Source organism: Tenrec ecaudatus, chromosome 12, assembly GCF_050624435.1.
Source record: "Tenrec ecaudatus isolate mTenEca1 chromosome 12, mTenEca1.hap1, whole genome shotgun sequence".
Lineage (NCBI taxonomy): Eukaryota > Metazoa > Chordata > Mammalia > Afrosoricida > Tenrecidae > Tenrec > Tenrec ecaudatus.
In genome coordinates, this window is record NC_134541.1 from 56,227,474 (window position 1) to 56,235,582 (window position 8,109).

The window sequence follows — 8,109 nt, forward strand, 5'->3', positions numbered from 1 at the left end:
GCAAGTAAAACTTAGCACTTTGGAACAGGAGGCTGGCTTTGGGGTGCCTGGGGTACATGAGCTGGGTTTGCTGGCCCATGGAGCTGGAGCTGAGTGCCTTCTGGACGAAGCTTATATCAGAGTGGCAGGTCCTTTGGGCATTGATTAGCACCCCTCAAAGAGCTTTGTAGCACGACGGAAGTAGGGCAGAGTCTAGCCCATGAGGCTGAGGGCCAGAAAGAAGCCTGCCTGAGGACACCCAGGAAAGAGATTGTCCTGTCTGACCAGTTGTATCCCGAGAATTTCTCACATCAATTGTAACCACTTAATTTCCTTAGGAAACCCCATAATCATGAATATTGTCTGTGCATTGGCTATGGCCATGGCAATGAATTACTGGACCCAGCCACGGGGGTAGAGTACTGTGGGAGAGCGAGCTGGTGTCAGAATAGGGTAAAAATTATTTGAGGGTAGAGGCGTGTCTGATTCTGCCTTGTGCCGATCAGATGTGGGCGCTGGAGGAGGTCAGACACCATGCCATATAATTTCCTTCTACTACAGGGAAACTATATTGTGAGAAAATGTTGCACATTTTTTGTTTTTCTTTTCTCCGTTGTGACAATGCACCTGCTCCTTTTTCGAAGTTAGTAAGCAAGGACTGTCTTATGAAAATGTCATTGAAATTCTTATCCCTCCACTATATAGTCCTGATAAGCTGATTCAGACTTCTTGTTCTGTAAACTTAAAGAAGCTTTAAAAGGAACATGATTTGATTCTCTTTAAGGATGTCAAAATTGTGGGTTTAAGAGTATAAACCAAAGAGTGTAGACTTCTTCATGATAGTTAGGGATTAGGCCAAGTGGACACTCCTGAGTAAGGGCAGAGTTACACGGATCCATTGGATCTCACCCCAGGACACCTGGATGTCATAAGTCTTTGTGTATAAAAGGCAGTGGCCTAGATGAATCAAATCCTCTTTGGCCCTTCACCTTCTTCCAGAGCTGCAGCTTGAATCTGGTTCCTTGGCCTCCTGTTGCATCACCTGCCAATCTCAGGAGTAGGTGGCCGACTACCAACAATGGGTTCCTTCGGCTGACTTTGGACCTCTGCCTTCACTAGCCTGTTCACTCCACTGTCTCTCGTTCATTATCCTGCCTCCTGTCTGTCAGCTTCTACACATCAGGGGAAGCCTAACTTTAACTAGGCTGGACTTACCTATGTAAGCCTTTTGTGTTGTTGATCTTTGTAAGCCATTTCTTTATTTAAACAGCCTTGTACATGATTCAAACAAGCTACCCACCTGCTCTGTAAAGAGAAGGCTCTGGCTTTCCCTGAACCCCCAGAAGAACATAAACAAAAGCCTCTGGAAACGAGTCCTTGGCATCCTCCCAAGAGGGGGGAAGTACACGTGGACTCCATGAGGTTTGGGCAGCCTCGCCTGTAAGTCACAAACCCTTTCTTGCCCTAACCCTCAGCTTGAGCTGCTCTGGCCCAGGGGCAGACCTCTGCCAGCGATAAATCAGTCACTCTTCTTCCACCTTATTCTTCTGCAAAGAGTCCCAGAAAGACTCGGCTGGGTAGAAATGTTTGTAGACATTGATTTTATTCCAAATCTGTTTCGGGGTATCTTGATAGTAATTCTTCTCATTTCGGGCCAGGGCTGGGTGGTCCTCTCCATGGTCCTCCACCATGTAGTCACTGAGGTCCCGTCTAGCTTTGCGGGGAGGCTGGCTTCTACCTCCAGCTCATTCAAAGCGGAGGGCTTCCGCACGAGGGTCTTCTACTCACGACCCACCTCCACGGCATGCACCTCTCTTTTTAAGAGGGTACAACCTTGTGGGGGCCTATGGCCAGTCCCCTCTCAGCCAGGCTCTACTGCACCCATTTGGCGTGGTCCTAGGCGTGTCGGCCGTGAGAGCACACCATCTGCTGGTTAGCCTTCAACGGAGCATTCACATTTATCTACTTTCAGTGGACATTGTAACCCAATTTCCGCCTCTGGGTCTTACCCTTGGCTGTGGGCATCCCTGTGATCACAGAACCAACAGTGCAGACTCAGGGTCGCTCAGGAACAGCACCTTGTGGAACAGATTCCCTCCAGCGGGTCTCTGTAAGCCATTTCTACATGTAAATCTGTTTCCAGGTACAAAACACATACAAATGTCACTAGGTTTGCTTCTCGAATCCAACCTAACACACAGGAGTAGAGAAACGGAGCCATCACCTTCAAACGTGTATGGATTACATGGAAGGAACTTTGAGACACAATAGCTTCATAGTTCGATATTTTTGTGTAATAAAGGATTCTGTGACTTTTGTAGCATAGAAAGAACATAGAACTCTTTACTCATCCCAGTTACTGGTGTCTGTTTCGAGAGTCTCTATTTTATTCCATTAATGTCTATTCCAGATCCTATGCAATTGGTGCTTATCTTATGTCACTCAATATTCAAAACTCATAATATGGTCATTTATCACAATAGCACTTGCAGATAGGTCCTCTTATTATGCCTGCTTTAGAGACTTAGGAACTGAGGCAGAGTGAGTTTAAGTATTTTGCTCAAAGTTACAAATTAGTAAGTCTCAGGTCCAGGATTCAATCCCTAGAGACATAGTTTCAAAGCCTAAATATGCTTAACCTCTTTGCTACATAATCTACTTAATGTTTAATAGCATCTTATATGGGAAATTTCTTTGGTGCAATGCTAGCCTAAAAAAATTCTTAAACTACCAGGTAACTTATCAAAAGTTTGTGACTAGAAAGGCTCAAAAACTAAAGTATTTGCATTACCTGGTTCACTAAATTTAAAGAGAAAGAGCTAAAAAGTAAGTTAACACATCTGGGATAGAGTACAGTGGCCAGAATCACATACTACAGTGAGCAGAAAGCCTGACTAATAGTGCAGTTATAAGGGCTGAGGACATCTAATCAGAAAGAAATTTCCTGGGCCAAGGATGATCATTTCACTCAGGAGTGATGCAGGCACAAGTACGTTCGGCACATAGATCTGACGGTTCAGTCAGCCTGTGGCTATTTCTTGGATAAAGAACACATAGGGCCAGAATGAATGGTTTTCACTAAGTAGTAGGTGATGGATTTAGAGCCTTATGACTATTGAGAGCTGTAGGTGCCTCTTACGTTGAGAGAATAGTGACCTTTCAGGCTAATGTGTAGAATTAGGACAAGCGTAAGGCTCTCAGGCCCAAATTTAAGGAGAAACTTACTCTCAGAGATTCATGAACAATTAGTTTATACTTGATCCTTTAGCATCTCTGTATCTGCACACTAATTTTTCTACTTGCTGTAGGTGTCAAATGTGGATGTCAGAAGAGACTCTGAAACTTGCTCTTAATTAGAGAGTAGCTAAATCAGATGGAAGAAAAGATGAAATCAAAGAGCTGAGCAGAAAATTTCAAAGGACAAATGAAATGTGCAAAGACCTAGAGTTAAAAAACAAACATACTCAGCATATCTTACATTGACTGCCCTAAAGAAAAAGTGACGCCTCAAATTGTGACATTGAAAGAGTCCAGGGGCAAAATACTGAACGATTCAGGATGCATCAGAAAAGAAAGGAAATAATACACAAACTGTACCAAAAAGAACAGTTAACATTCTTCCCAATAGGCAACATCTGACCATGACCAATAGTTGTGAAGAAAGAAGTCCAAGTATCATCGGAAAGCATTAGCTAAAATCAAGGCTCCGGGAATTGATGGAATATCACTTGAAATGTTTCAACAAGCTGATGAAGCACTGGAAGCACTTGGTCATGCCAAGAAAAACAGCTTCCTGGCCAACTGGAAGAGGGTAAAAGAGATTCACATTAGTTCCCGTTACAAAGAAAGATGACGCAACAGAATGCACAAATTATAGTACAGTAATACTCATATCAATTTTGCTGAAGAATAGTTGCCAGAGATTCAGGCTGGACCCAGAGGAGCTATCATTGTTATGTCAGACACATCTTGATGTCAGCTAGATCTTGCCTGAAAGAGAGAATACCAGAAAGATGTTTTCTTGTGTTTCATAGACTCTGCAAAGGCGTTTGGTTCTGTGGACCGTAAAAGCCTATGGAGAGCCTTGAGAAGCTTGAGAACTCCAGAACATATACCTGGATCAAGAGGCAGTTATGTGAATAAAGAAGGAAATACTGCTTGGTTTGAAATCAAGAAGGTGTGTGTTGGGGTTGTATCTTCCACCATACTTATTCAATCTGTATGCTGAGCAAATAATTACAGAAGCTAGATATTTTTGAAGAAGAACATGGTATCAAGATCTGGAGCAAGGTTTATTTAACAACCTGTGATAACACAGCCATGTTTGCTGAACATGAGGAGGACTTGGAACATTTGCTGATGAAATCAAGGATTGCAGCCTTCGCTATACAAGACAACTCAGTGTAAGAAAAGCAAAGTCTTCGCAACTGGACATGATAAATGGAGAAAAGATTGAAGTAGTCAAGGATTTCCTCTTGCTTGGATCCACAATCAATGCTCAATGCGCACAGAAGGAGCAGTCAAGAGATTACATGATCCATGGCATTGGGTAACTCTGCTGCACAAGACTCCTTTAAAGTGTTGAAAAGCAAGTGTGTTACTTTGAGGACTCAGGGGTGCCTGGCCCAAGCCACCGCATTTCCAATTGCCACCTATGCATGTGATATATAGACATTAACTAAGGAAGACTGAAGAAAAATTGATGCATTTGACCTGCGGTGTTGGTGAAGAATATTGGAAGTGCTATGGGCTACCAAAAGAACAAATAAATCTGTCTTGGAAGAAGTACAGCCAAAATGTTCCGTAGAAGCAAGGTTGGAAAAACTTTGTCTCATGATCAGGAAACAGATAAGCAAATTCTCCCTTATTCAGTGGACAGCTCGCTCAGCTCCTCTCAGCCATGCAGGTCTCCTCTTGGCCTCCAGAGAACAAGCTAAGTTCAGCCACCTCAGGGCAGGATCCTCTGGGCCCCACTGGTTACCACCAGTTCTAGTGCAGGTCCCTTTACTGGTTTGTCCCACTGGCTCTGCCACTGGACTTATCCCCGGCCCGTCACTGTCTTTAGTGTTTAGTCTTGACCCATGTTACAGATCTCTAAGGAGTTCCTATCTCCATTCTGTCTTTCCTATTATCTCTTGGTTCTTCTTCATTCTACTCAGTTTGCTTCTTCTCGTCTGCTTATAGACACAAATGCCTTGTCAATGTGAAGGCGTAGCCCTCCCACTAGGGAAAAAGCTGACCAAGCTTCTCTTGTGAGCCACAGAGACTTCATTTGTAGTAAGTATGCCTCATTTACATTCTCTATTGAGCAAGACCGATTACAGGGCAAGCTGCAACCTAAACCCCAAGAAAAAGTATCAAAGCAAAAGTTGTTTACAGTCTACCAGGAAACATCGATCAGCTTAGGCAACAGTAACAAAACCTCTCAGGTAGGAAACTTTGGCAAAGGCAACTCCTCAGGATTTAGTGAGAAAATCTCTTAAACCAGTGGTTGTCATCCTTCCTAATGCCACACCCTTGAATACAGTTCCTCATTTTGTGGTGACCCCCGCAACCATAACATTATTTTCGTTGCTACTTCATCACTGTAATTTTGCTACTGTTATGAATCAGGCAACCCCTGTGAAAGGGTCGTTCGAACCCCAAAGGGGTCAAGACCCACAGGTTGAGAATCGCTGTCTTAAACTCTTTCCCCAAAGAACCAAGAAGAAGGGAACTCTTTTCCCCACAGGTATGCCTTCGATATTTTGTCTGATTTCATTGTGCCATACAAATTGTCTTTTGAGGAATCCCATGTATGTCTGGACTCATGATGACCTGCCTCCCAGAGAGGCAATCTCACATCTGCCTCCACCTTCCATAATGCACTATTTTAGCTTAGTCTTCACGTGAGCTTCAATGCTAAAGGTTTCTTTGTTCCATGGACACAATATAGTCAGAGTCGGGATTCTGTCCAAACTCCATGGGGTATGTAGGGAGCTGGACCGGTGGAATTAGTTCAGATATCATATATTCTAATTTTTATATCAGTAAATAAACAAATACACCCAGAATTAAAAATAGGAATTTAAGCATGCTATTTTAAAATCTGAGATAACAAAAGAAAGCTTTAAAAACATCTATCTTTCATTACCAAAAACCCCATGGGGATGACTTATTAATGTTCCCCAGCACAATAAAGAAGTCTCTAAAATGGACGAGGTAAATATAGAAACCAGAGATATATAAAAGGATTGGAGCTCACACTTAAGCATAGCCCTAATCTAAGAACAATCAGTTCATGTGATGTAGCCCTACTCAATATTTGCCCTCATCAAGACGGCACTGAAGATATGGGTGCTATAGTCAATCGTGAAGAAGTTAGATGGTGCCAGGCTAGCAGGAAGAATAGTATCTGGAGTCTTAAAGGTTTGACTTAAAGCAAGCAGCCATTTAAATGCGATGTCATCTAAGTCCACGGAGAAGCACCCTACCCTTGTGATCCAGGGATTGTGAAATTCAAGAACGGAGAGAGGAACAGTATTAGAGCTTAAATTGTGAGCACCCACTTTGCAGAAAGCTACACATGATAACAAAAGCCCCAAATCAGAGAGCAAATGCTTTGAAAGGATGAGGGTAATGAATGTACGGATGGGTTTTTCACAATTGATGTATGTGTGGATTGTGATAGGAGTTGTGTAAGCCCCTAATAAAATGTTAAAAAAAGAAAGAAAGCCCAAAATCCATTTGCCTGGACCCCATGTATGTGAAGCCTCTGGCAAATCCCCTATGGCCATTGACCAGGGATGTGAAGAGCTCGTTATCAAACAGTGCATTAGAAAATGAGTTCATGAAGCTTTCATTAGTTTAAAATTTAACACCTTATCATTAGTTCTCTTTTGACCCATTTGAACTTTGTTCTAGTTTTTATTTTCAGCATTCAATTCTTTTTATTTTGTTATTGTTTTATTTTTTATATCTTTTTCTTTTTCTGAAATTCAGGACAGGTAAATATATAGAGACAATAAGTAGATTACTATTCTCTTAGGGTTATGGCAAGGGATGGTGGGAAGAAATGAGCAGCTAATTATGAGTACAAGAAAGGAAAAGTTCTAAAATCGATTGTGGTGATGATTGCACTTTTTAAAAACTTATTTAAACATTGAGTTGAATATATGTGTCAATAAAACATCAAATTAAAAGAAAATGGAATGACTATCTCTACAGTACAGGATTCAAGAATAGCAAGGGATGCGAAGGATAGCCACATTTTTTTCATTAAAAACATTATAAAAATTAGTTTTAAAAAATTATTTGCCTATATAACTGATATAATGAAAATTCGTTTTCTTGGAAATGGAAGCAAGTTGCCCAGAGCAGCCACATGTCACACAATCTTCCCTTATTGGGACACTGGAGAACCTTCCTGGTTCAGTGTCTTCTAAGAGTGAATTGATTGGGAAATCAAAATAGCTACCAAGCCCCAAAAGACTGCAGGATCCCTTGCCTTAGGGAATGGCCTGCAGGCATAATGGAGACAAAAAAGGTTTGGGTGCTGAGTTTATTAGTTAGATCCCTTATGAAATCTGATACCCAGATATGGCCCCACAATCAGGGTTGAGGTCAGTTCAGATGTTATACCCTCCAGCCCATCAAAGAAGCAATGAATTGGAACAGAACTGGCTGTGGGTGGGTTTGATTTTTCTATAGACATAAACAAAATTGCAAAACAACCACAAAGCAATTCAAATCACTTATTATTGGGAGAGAAAGACCTAGTTATCTTCAAGATTGAGAGGATAGCAGATGGACTTTGTTATTTGAGGAGACAGAATTTTGTCCCACAGTAAAAAAGGAAGGCTGTGAGAACTTGCGACAGGAAGGTTTGCTCTGGCTGGAATCCAATGCAGAGAGGGGCAGGCACCAGGAGAGGCTGGGGGACCGTGGTGAGGGTGTGAGACTGAGCCCTGCCTGTCTAACCTGCAGGCTCCACGCAGAGCTCTCCCAGCACTGCAGCCTCCCGATGCAGGGGCTCAGAGAGCTTCTCCTCATTGCTGGGGCAGCACTTCCAGCCCATGCTGAGGGAGGATGATCCTAGGACAGGAGGAACCCCATCTCTACTTGAGGACATCGTCCTCAGTGATAGGGAAT

The 8,109-nt window shown here is 42.5% G+C and overlaps 1 pseudogene; it reads right to left on the minus strand.

Annotated features, from left to right (window-relative positions):
• Positions 1–1,502: 1,502 nt before the first annotated feature.
• On the minus strand, positions 1,503–2,004 carry LOC142423161 (nucleolar protein 16 pseudogene; annotated as a pseudogene).
• Positions 2,005–8,109: the final 6,105 nt, after the last annotated feature.